Raw genomic sequence first — 10,163 nt, forward strand, 5'->3', positions numbered from 1 at the left:
CCGCAACCAGTTTTGCGATCCGAGGGCAACAATCGCGTTTTGCGGCCTATAGAGTGCTCGGTGGCGAGCGGGGGAGCGACCTAGTGCTACAACTGGCAATGGCGTTTGCTACGAACGACGCTGGAAAATGCTGCAACCAGTCAACAGGGCTACGATCTCAAACGGCGAGGGGAGCTGAGCTGCCACCAGCACGGTAGTGCTCGACGGCGTAGGTCGACGATCATTCACATGGTGGTGCCTTCGCAGCCATGGCGGCACCCCTGGCGCATCCTTAGGGAAGGGGAATCAGGCAATGCGTCTGCAAGAGGAAGAAGGCAGAAAGGAGGCGATTTTCTGGGAGGAATCCGACAATGCGGGGCGCTCGTATCAGATGGTTGGCTGTGCGGTGACCGACCCAATTTTTGGCTGGTCGACCGGCGCCTATCACCCGGCATATATAAATGTCGATGTGTTTTCGTTGCTTATGTGACGTAACAAGGCCACCTTGCTAGTAAGAGAAACTTTTTTGTTACTAGTAAACATACATATGTGTTGCAACGGGAGAAAAAACTTCACATGCCCTAACCCACACACCCTAACCCAATAAGCATGACCCAAGAACTCCCTCCCTCCGACAGGGTCCTCTACTTTGACACGACACCCTATACATGTCATCGCTCATCACCCTTCCCGCCCTTGCCTATATTGGCCTCATTATGAACGCCTATGCTTTGCTTTGGAGGGAACACCGGTAACAGAAAACGGAAATGATAAATTTCTAAAGTTTGGATTTTAAGTGTGGCAAACCAAACATTTTTTATGGTAACTTTAGTTGACGTGAGGTTGGCAACCATGACAATTTTCTAACAAAAACGGACTGGGACAAAACTGCCATATTATAACAACTAAACTTGCCACCTCATGTCAACAAAAGTTGCCATCAAAAAAACATTCGAGATGACATGCTTGAAATCCAAACGTTCAGGATTTATCGGGGTACAAAAAAGGGAAATAGTGCATGCTCATTTTAGTGCATTGAGAAAGTTGGATTTCTCAATAAAATAACGATAAATTTAAGAGGGAAAGTAATATAGGCAATCACCCTACATGAGACATCACAAAAGCAATATGCTTAATTACACTAGAGCTTAATGTTTCAGGAGAGGAAAAAAATCAGAGTAAATCCATTAATGCATGCATGGATCAATGAGAGATGATGGTCAATCAATTGTTCAATCAGATGGATTACAAGTGAGAAGAAGTTGACCCAGATGGGGCACCATGCATAACTCGACCTTCGAATGTCTAATGGTTGTTCTCTTTCATCCTCTTTACCGCCTTTCCACTGACAAAAAAATTCAGTAAAGGGAAGCCATAAGCTGGGTCAAAGTGTTGTGCCTTGCTAGCGAGGTTCCACGATACCCCTTTGCGTCGCCTCCCCTCGTACCCCTTCGCACCGCCTTCCCTCGGGTGACGCCAGCCCCCTAAACCTACCATCGTCCCACCTTCGAGACCTCCACTGCCGCCACTGCCGCCGTCAAGGGCTGCGATGGCGACGGGCCCAACGCCAAAGGTGTTGGAAATATGCCCTAGAGGCAATAATAAAATGATTATTATTATATTTCCTATTTCATGATAATTGTCTTTTATTCATGCTATAATTGTATTATCCGGAAATCGTAATACACGTGTGAATACTTAGACCACACGGGAAAGTTTCGGGGTCCACCGGTATTGTACCGAGACCACCGGAAGGGTCCCGGGGGTCCACCGGGTGGGGCCACCTATCCCGGAGGGCCCCATGGGCTGAAGTGGGAGGGGAACCAGCCCCTAGTGGGCTGGTGCACCCCCCTGGGCCCCACTCTGCGCCTAGGGTTGGGAACCGTAGGGGAGGGGGCGCCTCCACTTGCCTTGGGGGGCACTCCACCCCCCTTGGCCGCCGCCCCCCTAGAGATCCCATCTCTAGGGCCGGCGCCCCCCCGGGGTCCCTATATAAAGAGGGTGGGTGGGAGGGCAGCCGCACCCAATACCCTGGCGCCTCCCTCCCCTTCCTGCTACACCTCCTCCTCCTGTAGTTGCTTGGCAAAGCCCTGCCGGAGCCCTGCTGCATCCACCACCACGCCGTCGTGCTGCTGGATCTTCATCAACCTCTCCTTCCCCCCTTTCTGGATCAAGAAGGAGGAGACGTCATGCTGACCGTACATGTGTTGAACGTGGAGGTGCCGTCCGTTCGGCGCTAGGGTCTCCGGTGATTTGGATCACGACGAGAACGACTCCCTCAACCCCGTTCTCTTGAACGCTTCCGCACGCGATCTACAAGGGTATGTAGATGCACTCCTCTCTCTCATTGCTAGATGAACTCATAGATTGATCTTGGTGAACGTAGGAATTTTTTTATTTTATGCAACGTTCCCCAACAGTGGCATCATGAGCTAGGTCTATGCGTAGTTCTCTATTGCACGAGTAGAACACAAATCTGTTGTGGGCATAGATCTTGTCAACTTGCTTGCCATTACTAGTCTTATTTTGTTTCAGCTGTATTGTGGGATGAAGCGGCCCGGATCGACCTTACACGTACGCTTACGTGAGACAGGTTCCACCAACTAACATGCACTAGTTGCATAAGGTGGCTAGCGGGTGTCTGTCTCTCCCACTTTAGTTGGAGCGGATTCGATGAAAAGGGTCCTTATGAAGGGTAAATAGAAGTTGACAAAATCACATTGTGGTTATTCGTAGGTAAGAAAACGTTCTTGCTAGAACCCAATTGCAGCCACATAAAAGATGCAACAATAATTAGAGGACGTCTAACTTGTTTTTGCAGCAATTGCTATGTGATGTGATATGGCCAAAAGTTGTGATGAATGATGAATGATATATTGTGATGTATGAGATCATGTTCTTGTAATAGGAATCACGACTTGCTTGTCGATGAGTATGACAACCGGCAGGAGCCATAGGAGTTGTCTTAATTATTGTATGACCTGCGTGTCAATGATTTAACGCCATGTAATTACTTTACTTTATTGGTAAACCGTTAGCCATAGTAGTAGAAGTAATAGTTGGCGAGCAACTTCATGGAAACACGATGATGGAGATCATGATGATGGAGATCATGGTGTCATGCCGGTGACGAAGATGATCATGGAGCCCCGAAGATGAAGATCAAAGGAGCTATATGATATTGGCCATATCATGTCACTACTATATAATTGCATGTGATGTTTATTATGTTTATGCATCTTGTTTACTTAGAACGACGGTAGTAAATAAGATGATCCCTTATAATAATTTCAAGAAAGTGTTCCCCCTAACTGTGCGCCGTTGCTAAAGTTCGTCGTTTCGAAGCACCACGTGATGATCGCGTGTTATAGATCCTTACGTTCACATACAACGGGTGTAAGACAGTTTTACACATGCAAAAACACTTAGGGTTAACTCGACGAGCCTAGCATGTACAGACATGGCCTCGGAACACAGAGACCGAAAGGTCGAACATAAGTCGTATGGAAGATACGATCAACATGGAGATGTTCACCGATGATGACTAGTCCGTCTCACGTGATGATCGGACACGGCCTAGTCGACTCGGATATGGTAACACTTAGATGACTAGAGGGATTTCAAATCTGAGTGGGAGTTCATTAAATAATTTGATTAGATGAACTTAATTATCATGAACTTAGTCTAAAATCTTTGCAAAATATGTCTTGTAGATCAAATGGCCAACGCTCATGTCAACATGAACTTCAACGCGTTCCTAGAGAAAACCAAGCTGAAAGATGATGGCAGCAACTATTCGGACTGGGTACGAAACCTGAGGATCATCCTCATAGCTGCCAAGAAAGCATATGTCCTAGAAGGACCGCTAGGTGAAGCACCCATCCCAGAGAACCAAGACGTTATGAACGCTTGGCAGTCACGTGCTGATGATTACTCCCTCGTTCAGTGCGTCATGCTTTACAGCTTCGAACCGGGGCTCCAAAAGCGTTTTGAGCAACATGAAGCATATGAGATGTTCGAGGAGCTGAAAATGGTTTTCCAAGCTCATGCCCGGGTCGAGAGATATGAAGTCTCCGACAAGTTCTATAGTTGTAAGATGGAGGAAAACAGTTCTGTCAGTGAGTACATACTCAAAATGTCTGGGTTGCACAACCGCCTGTCCCAGCTGGACATTAACCTCCCGGACGAGGCGGTCATTGATAGAATTCTTCACTCGCTCCCACCGAGCTACAAGAGCTTTGTGATGAACTACAATATGCAGGGGATGGTGAAAACTATTCCTGAAGTATTTTCAATGCTGAAGTCAGCAGAGGTAGAAATCAAGAAAGAACATCAAGTGTTGATGGTCAATAAAACCACCAAGTTCAAGAAGGGCAAGGGTAAGAAGAACTTCAAGAAGCACGGCAAAGATGTTGTCGCGCCCGGTAAGCCAGTTGCCGGGAAGAAGTCAAAGAATGGACCCAAGCCTGAGACTGAGTGCTTTTATTGCAAAGGGAAGGGTCACTGGAAGCGGAACTGCCCCAAATACTTAGCGAACAAGAAGGCCGGCAACACTAAAGGTATATGTGATATACATGTAATTGATGTGTACCTTACCAGTATTCGTAGTAACTCCTGGGTATTTGATATCGGTGTCGTTGCTCATATTTGTAACTCACAGCAGGAGCTGCGGAATAAGCGGAGACTAGCGAAGGACGAGGTGACGATGCACGTCGGGAATGGTTCCAAGGTCGATGTGATCTCCGTCGGCACGCTACCTCTACATTTACCTAGGTGATTAGTTTTAAACCTCAATAATTGTTATTTCGTGCCAAGTTTGAGCATGAACATTGTATCTGGATCTCGTTTAATGCGAGATGGCTACTCATTTAAATCCGAGAATAATGGTTGTTCTATTTATATGAGAGATATGTTTTATGGTCATGCCCCGATGGTCAATGGTTTATTTTTGATGAATCTCGAACGTAATGTTACACATATTCATAGTGTGAATACCAAAAGATGTAAAGTTGATAACAATAGTCCCACATACTTGTGGCACTGCCGCCTTGGTCACATTGGTGTCAAGCGCATGAAGAAGCTCCATGCTGATGGACTTTTAGAGTCTCTCAATTATGAATCATTTGACACATGCGAACCATGCCTCATGGGCAAAATGACCAAGACTCCGTTCTCCGGAACAATGGAGCGAGCAACCAACTTATTGGAAATCATACATACTGATGTGTGTGGTCCAATGAGCGTTGAGGCTCGCGGAGGATATCGTTATGTTCTCACTCTCACTGATGACTTAAGTAGATATGGGTATGTCTACTTGATGAAACACAAGTCTGAAACCTTTGAAAAGTTCAAGGAATTTCAGAATGAAGTAGAGAATCAACGTGACCGAAAGATAAAATTCTTACGATCAGATCGTGGAGGAGAATATTAAAGTCACGAATTTGGTACACACTTAAGAAAATGTGGAATCGTTTCACAACTCACGCCGCCTGGAACACCTCAGTGTAATGGTGTGTCCGAACGTCGTAATCGCACTCTATTGGATATGGTGCGATCTATGATGTCTCTTACAGATTTACCACTATCATTTTGGGGATACGCTCTAGAGACAACTACATTCACTTTAAATAGGGCACCGTCTAAATCCGTTGAGACGACACCGTATGAATTATGGTTTGGGAAGAAACCTAAGCTATCGTTTCTAAAAGTTTGGGGATGCGATGCTTATGTCAAGAAACTTCAACCTGAAAAGCTCGAACCCAAGTCGGAAAAATGTGTCTTCATAGGATACCCTAAGGAAACCATTGGGTATACCTTCTACCTTAGATCCGAAGGCAAGATCTTTGTTGCCAAGAACGGATCCTTTCTGGAAAAAGAGTTTCTCTCAAAAGGAGTAAGTGGGAGGAAAGTAGAACTCGATGAAGTACTGCCTCTTGAACCGGAAAGTAGTGCAGCTCAGGAAAATGTTCCTGTGGTGACTACACCGACTGGAGAGGAAATCAATGATGATGATCAAGGTACTTCGGATCAAGTTGCTACTGAACTTCGTAGGTCCACAAGGACACGTTCCACACCAGAGTGGTATGGCAACCCTGTCCTGGAAATCATGTTGTTAGACAACGGTGAACCTTCGAACTATGAAGAAGCGATGGCGGGCCCAGATTCCAACAAATGGCTTGAAGCCATGCAATCCGAGATAGAATCCATGTATGAAAACAAAGTATGGACTTTGACAGACTTGCCCGATGATCGGTGAGCGATAGAAAATAAATGGATCTTGAAGAAGAAGACAGACGCGGATGGTAATGTTACCATCTATAAAGCTCGACTTGTCGCTAAGGGTTATCGGCAAGTTCAAGGGGTTGACTACGATGAGACTTTCTCTCCCGTAGTGAAGCTAAAGTCCGTCCGAATCATGTTAGCAATTGCCGCATACTATGATTATGAGATATGGCAGATGGACGTCAAAACGGCATTCCTTAACGGCTATCTTAAGGAAGAAGTGTATATGATGCAGCCGGAAGGTTTGTCGATCCTAAAAATGCTAACAAGGTATGCAAGCTCCAGCGATCCATTTATGGGCTGGTGCAAGCATCTCGGAGTTGGAACATTCGCTTTGATGAGATGATCAAAGCGTTTGGGTTTATGCAGACTTATGGAGAAGCCTACGTTTACAAGAAAGTGAGTGGGAGCTATGTAGGATTTCTCATATTATATGTAGATGACATACTTCTGATGGGAAATGATATAGAACTTTTGGACAACATTAAGGCCTACTTGAATAAGTGTTTTTCAATGAAGGACCTTGGAGAAGCTGCTTACATATTAGGCATCAAGATCTATAGGGATAGATTGAGACGCCTCATAGGTCTTTCACAAAGCACATACCTTGATAAGATTTTGAAAAAGTTCAAAATGGATCAGTCCAAGAAAGGGTTCTTGCCTGTATTGCAAGGTGTGAGATTGAGCTCGGCTCAATGCCCGACCACGGCAAAAGATAAAGAAGAGATGAGTGTCATCCCCTATGCCTCGGCCATAGGATCTATTATGTATGCCATGCTGTGTACCAGACCTGATGTAAACCTTGCCGTAAGTTTGGTAGGAAGGTACCAAAGTAATCCCGGCAAGGAACATTGGACAGAGGTCAAGAATATCCTGAAGTACCTGAAAAGGACAAAGGACATGTTTCTCGTTTATGGAGGTGACGAAGAGCTCGTCGTAAAGGGTTACGTCGACGCTAGCTTCGACATAGATCTGGATGACTCTAAGTCACAAACCGGATACGTGTATATGTTGAATCGTGGAGCAGTAAGGTGGTGTAGTTGCAAGCAGAGCGTCGTGGCGGGATCTACATGTGAAGCGGAGTACATGGCAGCCTCGGAGGCAGCACATGAAGCAATATGGATGAAGGAGTTCATCACCGACCTAGGAGTCATACCCAATGCGTCGGGGCCAATCACTCTCTTCTGTGACAACACTGGAGCTATTGCCCTTGCCAAGGAGCCCAGGTTTCACAAGAAGACCAGGCACATCAAGCGTCGTTTCAACTCCATCCGTGAAAATGTTCAAGATGGAGACATAGATATTTGCAAAGTACATACAGATCTGAATGTCGTAGATCCGTTGACTAAACCTCTTCCGCGAGCAAAACATGATCAACACCAGAACTCTATGGGTGTTCGATTCATCACAATGTAACTAGATTATTGACTCTAGTGCAAGTGGGAGACTGTTGGAAATATGCCCTAGAGGCAATAATAAAATGATTATTATTATATTTCCTTGTTCATGATAATTGTCTTTTATTCATGCTATAATTGTATTATCCGGAAATCGTAATACACGTGTGAATACTTAGACCACAACATGTCCCTAGTAAGCCTCTAGTTGACTAGCTCGTTGATCAACAGATAGTCATGGTTTCGTGACTATGGACATTGGATGTCATTGATAATGGGATCACATCATTAGGAGAATGATGTGATGGACAAGACCCAATCCTAAGCATAGTACAAAGATCGTGTAGTTCGTTTGCTAGAGCTTTTCCAATGTCAAGTATCTTTTCCATAGACCATGAGATTGTGTAACTCCCAGATACCGTAGGATTGCTTTGGGTGTACCAAACGTCACAACGTAACTGGGTGACTATAAAGGTGCACTACATGTATCTCCGAAAGTGTCTGTTGGGTTGACACGGATCGAGACTGGGATTTGTCACTCCGTATAACGGAGAGGTATCACTGGGCCCACTCGGTAGTGCATCATCATAATGAGCTCAAAGTGACCAAGTGTCTGGTCACGGGATCATGCATTATGGTACGATTAAAGTGACTTGCCGGTAACGAGATTGAACGAGGTATTGGGATACCGACGATCGATTCTTGGGCAAGTAACATACCGATTGACAAAGGGAATTGTATACGGGGTTGCTTAAATCCTCGACATCGTGGTTCATCCGATGAGATCATCGAGGAGCATGTGGGAACCAACATGGGTATCCAGATCCCGCTGTTGGTTATTGACCGGAGAGCCGTCTTGGTCATGTCTGCATGTCCCCCGAACCCGTAGGGTCTACACACTTAAGGTTCGGTGACGCTAGGGTTGTATGAATATGAGTATGCAGCAAACCGAAAGTTGTTCGGAGTCCTGGATGAGATCCCGGACGTCACGACGAGTTCCGGAATGGTCCGGAGGTAAAGAATTATATATGGGAAGTCGAGTGTCGGCCATCGGGAAAGTTTCGGGGTCCATCGGTATTGTACCGGGACCACCGGAAGGGTCCCGGGGGTCCACCGGGTGGGGCCACCTATCCCGGAGGGCCCCATGGGCTGAAGTGGGAGGGGAACCAGCCCCTAGTGGGCTGGTGCGCCCCCCTGGGCCCCCTCTACACCTAGGGTTGGGAACCCTAGGGGAGGGGGCGCCTCCACTTGCCTTGGGGGGCACTTCACCCCCCTTGGCCGCTGCCCCCCTAGAGATCCCATCTCTAGGGCTGGCGCCCCCCTGGAGTCCCTATATAAAGAGGGGGGGGGGTGGGAGGGCAGCCGCACACAATACCCTGGCGCCTCCCTCCCCTCCCTGCTACACCTCCTCCTCCCGTAGTTGCTTGGTGAAGCCCTGCTGGAGCCCTGCTGCATCCACCACCACGCCGTCGTGCTACCGGATCTTCATCAACCTCTCCTTCCCCCCTTGCTGGATCAAGAAGGAGGAGACGTCACGTTGACTGTACGTTTTTTGAACGCGGAGGTGCCATCCGTTCGGCGCTAGGATCTCCGGTGATTTGGATCACGACGAGAACGACTCCCTCAACCCCGTTCTCTTGAATGCTTCCGCACGCGATCTACAGGGGTATGTAGATGCACTCCTCTCTCTCGTTGCTAGATGAACTCATAGATTGATCTTGGTGAACATAGGAATTTTTTTTATTTTATGCAACGTTCCCCAACAAAAGGCTCCTGGGCGGGTGGTCCTCACGGGATCTCCTGTGAAGCGGAGAGGCGCTTCATGCGGGGATGATAGAGGCTGAAGGAAATATGCCCTAGAGGCAATAATAAAGTTATTATTTATTTCCTTATATCATGATAAATGTTTATTATTCATGCTAGAATTGTATTAACTGGAAACATAATACATGTGCGAATACATAGACAAACATAGTGTCACTAGTATGCCTCTACTTGACTAGATCGTTAATCAAAGATGGTTGAGTTTCCAAGCCATAGACATGATTTGTCATTTGATTAACGGGATCATATCATTAGGAGGATGATGTGATTGACTTGACCCATTCCGTTAGCTTAGCACTTGATCGTTTAGTATGTTGCTATTGCTTTCTTCATGACTTATACATGTTCCTATGACTATGAGATTATGCAACTCCTGTTTACTGGAGGAACACTTTGTGTGCTACCAAACGTCACAATGTAACTGGGTGATTATAAAGGAGCTCTACAGGTGTCCCCGAAGGTACATGTTGAGTTGGCGTATTTCGAGATTAGGATTTGTCACTCCGATTGTCGGAGAGGTATCTCTGGGCCCTCTCGGTAATGCACATCACTCTAAGCCTTGTAAGCAATGTGACTAATGAGTTAGATGCGGGATGATGAGACTGGCGGATAAAGAGATTGAACTAGGTATTGAGATACCGACGATCGAATCTCGGGCAAGTAACATACCGATGACAAAGG

The sequence above is a fragment of the Triticum aestivum genome, chromosome 3B (genome assembly GCF_018294505.1).
Source record: "Triticum aestivum cultivar Chinese Spring chromosome 3B, IWGSC CS RefSeq v2.1, whole genome shotgun sequence".
NCBI classification, from domain to species: Eukaryota; Viridiplantae; Streptophyta; class Magnoliopsida; order Poales; family Poaceae; genus Triticum; species Triticum aestivum.